Source organism: Ananas comosus, linkage group 24 (genome assembly GCF_001540865.1).
Source record: "Ananas comosus cultivar F153 linkage group 24, ASM154086v1, whole genome shotgun sequence".
Classification (NCBI taxonomy): domain Eukaryota; kingdom Viridiplantae; phylum Streptophyta; class Magnoliopsida; order Poales; family Bromeliaceae; genus Ananas; species Ananas comosus.
The window spans coordinates 4,556,936-4,567,990 of NC_033644.1; the positions used below are offsets into that span (position 1 = coordinate 4,556,936).

The 11,055-nt window shown below is 37.2% G+C and overlaps 1 long non-coding RNA gene across 2 annotated transcripts; it reads right to left on the minus strand.

Annotated features, from left to right (window-relative positions):
* On the minus strand, positions 3,489 to 7,855 carry LOC109728751. 2 transcript variants are annotated; one of them, XR_002221080.1, is made up of 4 exons: positions 7,105 to 7,363; positions 6,951 to 7,020; positions 4,059 to 5,595; positions 3,489 to 3,938 (listed from the first exon to the last, which is right to left on the minus strand). It is a non-coding gene; the product is annotated as an uncharacterized LOC109728751 (long non-coding RNA). The 2 variants fall into 2 exon arrangements; XR_002221079.1 differs by lacking the exon at positions 3,489 to 3,938 and adding an exon at positions 7,779 to 7,855 and having other exon boundaries at positions 5,134 to 5,595; positions 7,105 to 7,160.

An 11,055-nucleotide genomic window follows, 5' to 3' on the forward strand; every position in this document is an offset into this window, starting at 1 on the left:
ATTATTATATTTTATTTTTTTTATGTATCTATATTATTATATAATAGGGAAAATTTCAAAAACCCCCCCTGTGGTTTCGTAGTTTCTCATTTTGCCCCCCTGTGGTTGAAAGTGTATCAATTTACCCCTCCGTGGTTTCGTTTTTCTCTTTTCGGTAGCTTTTTCGTTAATATTTCGTTAAATTATATACAAAAAACTTCAGATACTCATCTAGATTTATCAAATATTCACTTTAGTACCCTTTAATTTTAACTTTATTACTGATTTAAGAAAAAAAAATAATGAAATTGATAAGAAAAAGAGAAAAATGAAACCACAGGGGGGCAAATTGATACATTTTAAACCACAGGGGGAAAAGTGAGAAACTACGAAACCACAGGGGGGGTTTTAAAGTTTTTCCTATATAATACTAGTGAAGGCCAGCACTACACAGCGAAAAATTTATATAAAAAAGTAAATTTAATTTTTTTTTTATGTGACCCACAATCATTAATAAATTTAATTAATTAATTAATTTTATAGAGTTTAGAGATTTAAACTTTTAAACTTTGAAGCTTAAAATTGATATAAATATTATAAGTTAAAATTAAAATTTAAAATTTAAATATAAAATATAAAATTTAGAATTTAAAATTTTAAAATTCTCTCTCTCCCTCACTAACCTTTTATACGCATCAAATACCTTGATGTAGTTCAGAGTAAAATTCTGAATTATAAACCTTTATATGCACCGAATATCATGTTTTTTTTTTCCTGAAGTCCAGTTTTCGATTGAATATAAAGAGAACCCCGACGTGCTGAGGGTAAGGGGCCATGCAGCCGCTGCGCAGGGAAGGTCGCTGCCAAACCACACCATCACTATAGTTTTGTACTTGCTGGAAAGGAAAGGATTCTATAGAAACAAAGAAGTGAATAGCACAGGAGAAGACAAAGTAAAAGTTTAATAGAGAGAAAACACATAGAGTTCCTCGTGGATGGCTTCTAAAGAGGCTCAGATATATTGCTGTCAAACATACGGCCAGTATTTTCTTCAGCAAGCAGTGTAAAAAGTACGGCGAAAAAAATTTTGGCAGCGAAAAAGAGGGAGAGAGGATCAGTTTAAGAAAAATATAGACAACTAATAGCAAAGTAAGGAGGATCAACCAAACAACTGAGACGGTAATAAGGTAAATCCAAACCTGGAGGTAAATTATGTATATATCACAAAATACAAAAGGGCAAAAGATAGCTAATATCAAAGCATACGGGAAAAAGAGCAAGTTAAAGTAAGAAGTGGCAAGACAAAATAGGGAAGGAAAAAGAAAGAACAAACAACTAACAGTAACGTCAAGAGAACCAATCAAACAAATAGGGTAGTAATAACGTAGATCAAAAGTTGCAAGGACCTATATATTACATAACACAAAAGGGTAAAAGATAGCCAGTATTAAAGCATGCGAAAATAAAGAAGGTAATGCAAGTACAATATGTAAAGGAATGAAAGTGAGCTTGCGAGGGTAAATAACACCACAAAATACAAATAAAAAAAAAGAGAAGGAAAGAAGAGTAAGACCACATATTGCATCCCCCCCCAATCATCTGCCTCTAATTTTGGAAGAACAAAACCATCACTGCTTTTCGAAACAGGAAGTTCATTTTGTTCGTAGAAAATCATCATTGCCTCCCCCACATAATCCACACCAGCCACATAATAAATGTAACGACCCAGCCCACTAGCAAATAATAACTCGTTGGGCCCAAACACCAGCCCAAAATGCTAAAGTTCAGTTATTATTACTATTGTTTAAGTCTCTTATAAACTAATCGGAATCAGTATCCCATCTGATGTGGGACTATTGGGGGCGTTACAAACTCCCCCTGTTTAGACCTTGACGTTCTCGTCGGGTCCAAACCAGATCACAGATAGACACACCAGGACCAGAATTACCAGGCGATGTGAGATTTTAGAGGTGACTCCTACGGGTTAAAGAGGTGGCTCCCACCAAACCTGTTGGTGTAGCACTTTATCCCGCATAGCACTTAGTTCTCACACTTCCGGCTGGTATTCGGCTCTGATACCAAATGCAACGACCCGACCCGCTAGCAACAATAACTCCTTGGGCCCAACCACTGGCCCAAAATGTTTAAGCCCGGCTATTATTATTAGCGTGTAGGCCTCATATAAACTGATCGGATCAGTATCCCATCCGATGTGGGACTATTGAGGCGTTACAAACTCCCCCTATTTAGACCCTGACGTCCTCGTCAGGTCCAAACCAGATCACAGACATACAGACCAGGACCATTACCAGGCGATGTGAGATTCTAGAGGTGGCTCCTACGGGTTGAAGAGGTGGCTCCCACCAAACCCGTTGGTGTAGCACTTTGCCCCGCATAGCACTTATTTCTCACACTTCTGATTGGTATTCGGCTCTGATACCAAATGTAACGACCCAGCCCACTAGCAATAATAACTCGTCGGGTTCAAACACCAGCCCAAAATGCTTAAGCCCAGTTATTATTACTAATGTTTAAGTCTCTTATAAACTGATCGGAATCAGTATCCCATCTGATGTGGGACTATTGGGGGCGTTACAGTATCACCATCACTCTTCTGCAATCATGCATGAACCACATTAAGGATTTGCAAATTCTTCCATTAGATATTGCCCCCGAGTTCAGTTTTTTCCAAACTTGTTACTGCTCTTAGCTGATAGCTTAAGAGAAACAAACTCTAAGGCGTTAAATTACCATAGTAAATGAAAGCAAAATTGAGGTCAACTTTTATGCTTAGTATGTGCTTAATCCTAAACTAATTACAAAGAGTAACACAACACTGTCTTAATCTACTATTTGGTTCAAATTTCATTCTAGGCTCCTTTTCACTGCTAGGAACTGACCAAATAAACTGCCAAATGAATAGAGGCTTTTGATGGAAAACACATCAAGTAGTGGAATTGCAAGAATCAGTGTTTAAGAGATAATTAGATCACTGTGTTAAAGTGAGAGATCGAGGGCCTACTTGCAATTTGGCAGATTCAAGAGCTACTCGAGCATTTCAACTAAGCTAAGCCTGAACAATTAGAACCGTTTGGCATTAAGCTGAAATAAACTAAAATGACTTAAATAAGTGTGACGACAAAGTAACCCTTACAAAATTGTCAATCATTAATACGTTAATCTACAAAAAGAAGTTAACTTCATAGCAGAAATATTAAAATCAAACAAAGCATAAAGTAAGCTCACACAATAATTATCCCCTAAAAAAACTCCAATAAAAAATCTAAATAAATATGTGCCGATTGAAAGAAATTTGTTTAAAAAAAGATAAGTAAATCATGAGTCGCGAAGGAAAATAAGTTAAGGCTCAGACAAAAGGTGTATTCAATCAAGAGTGTGACCTCCTATGTACCAAGAGGATATTTGAAGTCCGATTTCTTTCATCTATCATCATTGCCCCAAAGAAATACATCAAACAAATTAGTATCAATTGCAAATATATTCTCCTATTCTTTTTAACTTCTAGATTATTATGATTATTATGATTCATTCAAGTAAAATTGTATTTACAAAGTTAACCATGTAGTAGAAATATTAAAATAAAGTTAACCTCGTAATAGAAAGATGCGAATTTGCGTAAGAGTTACAATAAAAATGTAGTTTTGCTAAATACCAACAACCGAATTACCAAGAGAACCCTGGCTTCTCTCCGGTAAACAACCAAAATTGAAAACTGAAGCATAAAATCAATGCTTGCAAGAAAGATGAGAAGCTTCATAATAATTCAGCCTGCGAAAATCACACCAAACAGCATACGTGAATGGACATGGAAATAAATAAATATACCCTGCTCAGACTCCCCCGGCCACCGAACATTATTAGATTTGGGCCGCAGCCTCCTTGCTTAGTACTGTTGATTGAGCCAGAACCCCCGGGCCCCTCTCAATTATCGCTGCCATCTGACATTCAAAGGGAAGGTCATCATAGCATGGGACAAAATAGGGGCAACAATAAAAAAATCAGCAAAAATATTCAGATTTACAGAGTAGTAATAGTAAGAACGTGGCTTTGCCAAATACCAATAGGTGAATCACCAAGAGAACTTTGGCTTCTCTCCTGCAAACAACCAAAACTGGAAACTGAAGTATAAAACCAATGCTTGCAAGTTTACTCACTGCATAAAAAAATGAATATTACCAAATTTCATACCTGAATTGCATTATTTTACACAATTTACGTAGTGAGGAAGGCTCGTTAAGCTACATATGTAGCTATTATACTCAGCTCAAATTCTAAAGATGCAATTTTCAAACGAAGAATCCAACTAAAACTCAAATTTGTTCTCTAAAGTGAATGCAATATGCAATCATTCATGCAACAATTTCAGTTAGATCTAACTCATGCAACTTTACACTAATATGTGCTAAGGCACTAAGGTTTACATATACAATTGCATTAGAACACCACAGCTTGGCACAAAGAGTAGAAAATTTGGTGGTTATCCAGAAACCTAAAGAGAACAAAGAAGAGTTTAATCAATCAAAGTTGAAGCTGGAATATTAATCGAGTACAAAGGCCATCCAAAGTGGCCATCCAAAGTGGCCACATAACCAGTCAAGAAGGCCCGGGACCCTCTCAATTATCACAACGATTTGACATTCAAGGGGAAGGCCATCATAAATATTATCGTAGAGCACACAGGACAACAATGAAGAGAAAATATGTATAAAATGCAGCAAAAACCCCACAGGCAGCAGGAAGACATAGGAAACTAAATCAGACCATGGAAACCATAACAAATAGACTAAATGAATCGAGATGAAAATAAATTCTTTACAAATATAGAGTAGGAGCGAAAACAAAACCTGATAGTGAAAATAAATATACTTTGCTAAGGCTTCCCTACCCATCGAACATTATTAGATCGCCGTCGAAGTCTTTTTTTGCGTATTAGATCGCTGCCGAAGTCTTTTTTTTGGCATAGCAGGGAGCAATCGGTTGCCTACAAAGTAGGCCATCCAAAGTGTCCCCATCACCAGTTAAGAAGGGTCGGGTCGATCGCAGCCATCAAAACCATCCGATATTCAAGGGGAAAATGTCAATATAATGTGTAATCAATTGCCTAAAGTTTAAGTTTTTTGAAAAATGTCAATATAACGAAATGAAATGAAGCCTTAATAATTAGCAACTTTTTTTCCCCACAGCATTAGATTTATCCGGCTGTCACGCCCCGAGTTCGCAGCGGAAGACTACGGGACGCTAACAGACCCGCCGAACGGACAGAGTTTCCCCTGCCCGAACGAAGCGGTAACAAAGTCGACATGAACAAACAACCGCAAGGTCAACTATGACAAACATCCACAACACCAGAATCAAAAGAAGTAACATGTAACAGAGCGCTATTTCCCACCAAGTTACCATACAACATGTACATCACCAAATAAGCCCCAACTACAAAGGAAAATACATGAGAACAAACCAGACTCTCCCGAGCATAAGCAAGTTGTACAATTATAGTACTCTATCTGGTGGCCTTCTACTGTAAAGACATGCTGGTAGGAGTTGCTAACTACTGCGCGATCCCCCTCACCTCGATCAACCGCCAGTATACGACCCCTGAAAAGTAAACCACCAAGGGTGTGAGAACTACTCAACAGTAGTTCCCAGTGGGTACGATCCTCGACAACCACGACCTTCCCACTAGGTCTACTGGAAGCCAATTTAACTAATGAACAGTAAATACAAGGTGAGTAAGAAGCTGAATGTAAGTATAACAGGAAATTAACTAAGCAGATAAACAAATGACTATAAGTAACAATCAAGGTAAATGACGATAGCAGTGTAAAGGAATGTCAAGCATAGTAGAAGGCTAACTGACCATGATCTGCATAGGCAAATGTAAAGTAACAGTAAGTGAATATCTGCATGTAATATAAACAACTCTCTATACCTGTCTCTTTACCTGTTGTATTGTCATCTTTACACATGTAGAGAGCGGAAAAGAAAGCAATTGCATAATGTATGCATCAATGTAACTACTACGAAACAAGTGCTGCGATAATACCCAATCTCAACGACCGACTCATACGTCCGATCAAGCCTGTGCCCGCCTAGGTCGGAATCGCACTCCCGCAGGTGCACCGTCGACCCCTAGGCTCTACCCTCATGGGTAAACATATCACAAACATAACCAGCCAACATCCGGAGCGGCACTCGAAGGGGAGCGACCCCTACCGAGTCACATGTCACATAGCACAAGTACTGTCATCTCAAGGTGGCCTTGCAGGCTATAGTCTATGTCATGGTCAACAATATCACAGTACCCAATCCGATGTCCTCAATGTAATCATAGAGTGAACAGTAGGTCAAATCTCATGATCACATAAACAAAGACCATCTCTATGTCCAAATCTCTGTACACTACTATCACTCTATCCACAGTCACTGACAAACAACATATGGCATGCACGATATAAGTGACTAATAATGATGCATCAAGATAACATTTCTTATCACATACTATATACCATGCACGATACAAATGAGTGTTAGATGACTAAATCAAGATACATGAAACGTTAATTGGCTTCCCATGACTGGAACTAAAATATCTAATTATTGCTAACAATACTATTTCATGAGGAGGAAAGAAGTATGACTTACATCAGTTTTCATCTGTGCATATGAGCTCAACTTCATGCTAATGGCATCTCTTTCAACAACAAAATCAAGAACGGAGGATCACAATTAGGGACATAAGCTACGTCTATTCAGCACAATGCTCATATACATATGCACATACATATCTCAGCGCATAATCAGATATCAATACTAAGTTTCTATCATGCTTCAATTTTCACGAACGGAGGATCAACAGAAGGTAAATTATATGCGCAAATTCACATATTATACAGCTTGTACCGAAATAGGCATAGGAGGAAATTTGCCGTTTTCGGCAGCTCGGAACCCACCTCGACTCGCTAAGTCGTCTCCGATAAAAAAAAGGGTTCACGCGACCCTTCTTGCGATTTCCTGAAATTACTACACACAACAAAAGTTCCGAATCACAATTCAGAAATTGGGATCTCCAATCAAACTCAAATCACGAAACTTGAACATCGATACCTTCAATTGCGCCAAATCGGAAATGTATAACACTTTAACTCACACTTTCGAACACCCTGCGCACATCAATTGACGATTAGGGGGGGGCGAATCACAATAATAGCATTACTCGATGCAATTCCTACATCAACTTCAATCATGCTTTTATTTATGCTCTTTTCTTTTCATCTAACTCTCTTTCTCATTTTCTCTCTTTCATTCCCTCTCTTCCTTTCATTTCTTCTTTTTCCTTTCTTCTTTTTCTTTTCTTCATTCTTTTCTTTCATTGTTTCCTTTTCTTTCTCTCTTGTGTTCCCTCTTCTCCTAACTTCCCCTTCTCTTCATTTCCTTCTTTCTTCTCTTCTTTTTCTTTTCTTTTCTTTCTTGCTGTCCCTGCAGCAGCAGCAATTTGCTGTTGCTGCAGCAAGCAGCAGCTTGCTGCTGCTGCTGCTGCTGAGCTGCTGCTGTTGCTGAGCTGCTGCTGCTGAGCTTGCTGCTGCTGCTGAGCTGCTGCTGCTGCTGCTACAGTACCTCGCAGCACCTTGCTGCTGCTGCTACAGTACCTCGCAGCAGCAGCAAGGCTGCAAAACTGCACCAGCAGCAGCAGGGGAAGAAGAGGGAGGAAGGAAAGGAAGAAGAAAAGGGAAAGAGAGGAAGGAAGGGAAAAGAAAGGGAAGAAGAATAGAGATTTTTACCTCCAATTCATCTACTTCTTCTTCTTCTCCTTCTACTTCTTTTTCTTCTTCTTCTTCTCTCTTTCTTTTTTTTCTTCTCTTGTTTCCCCTGTTTTCTGGCAGGTTCACAGAGAGAGAGAGAGGGATAGAGGATAAGGTTTAATAGTGATAGAGAGAGAGAGGGGATAAGATTAAGCCATTTTGCAACTTAATCCTCTATTTTTGCAATTTGCAAAATAGTCCCTCATAATGAAATATTGGCCCAATTCATCTGTTTTCGCGTCCAATTCGCGTCAAAACGGTTTCACCTCATTTCCATTCTCTTTCCCATACCTAAACAAGTAACAAAAGTCCGTATATTACACCGGCTCTTCTCATAGAACATTACTTAATCCACTTGGAACAACATATGAGGAGTTCATGGTAAGAGATTATACATATAAGGCTAGGTATCTAATTAGAAAAATATAAGCTTACTCAATGTTCAGTTTATCAACATATAAGACCAACTCCACCATCTAATTCCTCACTTTATTATCTGCATATAAGACATTTACAAAGGCTTAATTACTAGACTAAAAAAGAAAAGAAAAGAAAAGAAGTAAATAAAGAGAAATAAAATTGATAATGCGAGAGTCCTGGACTTGTAAATGCCTAAGTCAGAATATGTAAAGCACCGAAAAAGTATGTTGGCCTGGGATATTAAATTGAGCTTTAGATTTTTTACTACAATTCATAAGTGTATGTTACCAATTAAAGAAGTTAGGTACAAAAAAGTCGAAGCCAAAAGAGGGATGAATTCCATAAAATGTAACATCTAGTGACCATCTTTATAGAAAGACAAAAGGAGGGTCAGAAAATATATAGAGTAATGAGAGTCGTGAGTGTCAGTTCTGATAGGCATTAAGCAGTTTCTAAGCATAATATACTCCAAAGAGAGTAGGATCTTTTCTCCATACAATGCTAGGTCATAAAAGCCAATAGAAATTAGTAGTTTAATTCTCCGAGCAAAAAAGCAAATATCTTATTTTGTTATCATTCTATTGCTGGTTGGTCATCAGTCCAAACATCCCTTCTTTTATGCGTCTGTTGTCAATGTACGCTCTGATGACTAAGGGTGCAGCATCCATTTGCATTATCTTTCTTAGGAAAATAGGCAAAGGAAAGAACAAAATGCAGCAATATATAAAGAAGGAAAAAAGGAAATAAAGGAAAAAAATATTGAAATAATATTATTATATCTATAAAGAAGTCACAAATTGAGAGTCTCATCAGCATACGTATTGATCTCCTATAGCAGTGCCCTTCCACCTCTATATAAAGGCATGAATCATAGGCCCTAAATAGTATACAAAAGCATCAAAGGTTAAGAACCACACAAACACCCCTAATTTTACTTTCACATGCAAGTAGTTTCATCTTTGATTATAGACAACTAAGCAGTACCAAATTCACAATAATAAGATCAAAAAATAAATCAAAATTAGCATGAGGTGAATTTACTTTGAAGAACTCATAGAAGAGATCATTGTAAAAAGCAATTGGGGCATGGAAAGCTTCAGCTTTTACAGCAGCTACCCCCCACCCTCTTCTCTAGCCTCATCCAATCTCCTCACATCCCATCCAAACTCGCTCACCAAATATCTATTGGAAACCCAATAGCAACAATCAAACAGCAAAAGTTCCTTGTTTGTAAATCACACTTCAGTAAATTAGATTGATCGAAGAATATGAAATTACCTCTTGTTGTTCTTATGAAACCTTGTTGCTTGAGATCATATAGTTCGAAATAAACTGAAAAGAATATTGTGCAAATTTCAGTTGACTACATAAAATAAGCATTAAGAAAAGGATGAATCTACTGAAGAATAATAGTTGCTAGCTATTTCTGGATACATGACCCACAACACCTTATACTACGAATAACCTATCAACATTAATAGCATTCATAATTTCTTATGCATGTATCACCAAGAAATTCTCTCTATTCTCTTTTCTCAATAGATTAGATCGTTTCATTAAGCATGTAGTTTACTATTTTAGTTGAATTATATGCCTAAAAAATGGTTCTTTATGCAAATTTAATTAAGCTGAATAATTAGTTCTTTTTTAGCTATTTCTTAACGTCAAATTCTAATATGATTGAATCATTGATGAATGCTGTATTTTCCTTGCTGTTGTTAAATTAGTTTGTACCGTGCCCTAGTCGAATGTTAAATGGCAACTTCAAACAATCAAAAGAAGAAGAAAAAAAAGAAGAGCTAAATTCTCGATATTTTCTGTCAAAAGAAAATATAGGTGTTTAGATTTTAAATAATCAACAAATCTCATGTGTATTCAGTTCCCTAAAATTTAAGTTTTCTTTTAAAATGTAAATATAACCAAATAGTGAAGCCTTAACAATTAGCGACCATTTTTTTTCTCCATAGAATTATATTTATCTAGCTTTTCTTATGGAACATTACTTAATCCACTCACAATAGCATATGATGAGTACGTGGCAGGAGATCATACATATAAGGCAAAGTATCTAAGCTATAGAACACTTTATGTATTAAGCAAAAAAAAATTTCTTACTGTTTAGATTACCAACATTTGAAACCAACTCCGTCAACTAAATCCTTGACTTTATTATCTGCATATAAGACAAATCATAAGTGCATGTTACCAATTAGAAAAGCTAGGTATTAAAAAGTGAAACCAACAGAGGGATTAATTACTGTTGGGAGCTGAATTTTCCGACCCTTGACCCGGTCAAAGATCCTCCTCGGGGAGCACGTCGGGGCGAGGAACGGCTGCGGATAATGACCCTCGAAGTTTGCGCCCTTCGACTAGATCAAGCGATTCAGCTGATGAGGGATCGGGTCAGCCGAGTTCGAAAACCTCTACTTTTGAATCGGTTTTGCTGGATGAGCCGAATATACGAACTGTGCAGGGATCAATGTCGGCAGAAGAGCCGAATGGAAGAAGTACACAGTAACTGGTCGGCTGAAAGAGACGAATACATATATATATATATATATATATATATATATATATATATATATATATATATATATATATATATATATATATATATNCCAAACTAGGCTCTTGTTGGTCTGATTGGCTACTAGTCTCACCTTCAACAGGTAAGACTGCTTGGCGTTCTCCAGCATTATCTGAATTGCTGGGTTGTTGATCGCTCCCGGATCTTCTAGGAACGACCCTATTGCGCAAATTCATGGCGTTATCATCAGCCATTGTTTTAATAAAAAAATAAATTTACTTTATGTGGGTCCCACCGGGCGTGCCAAAA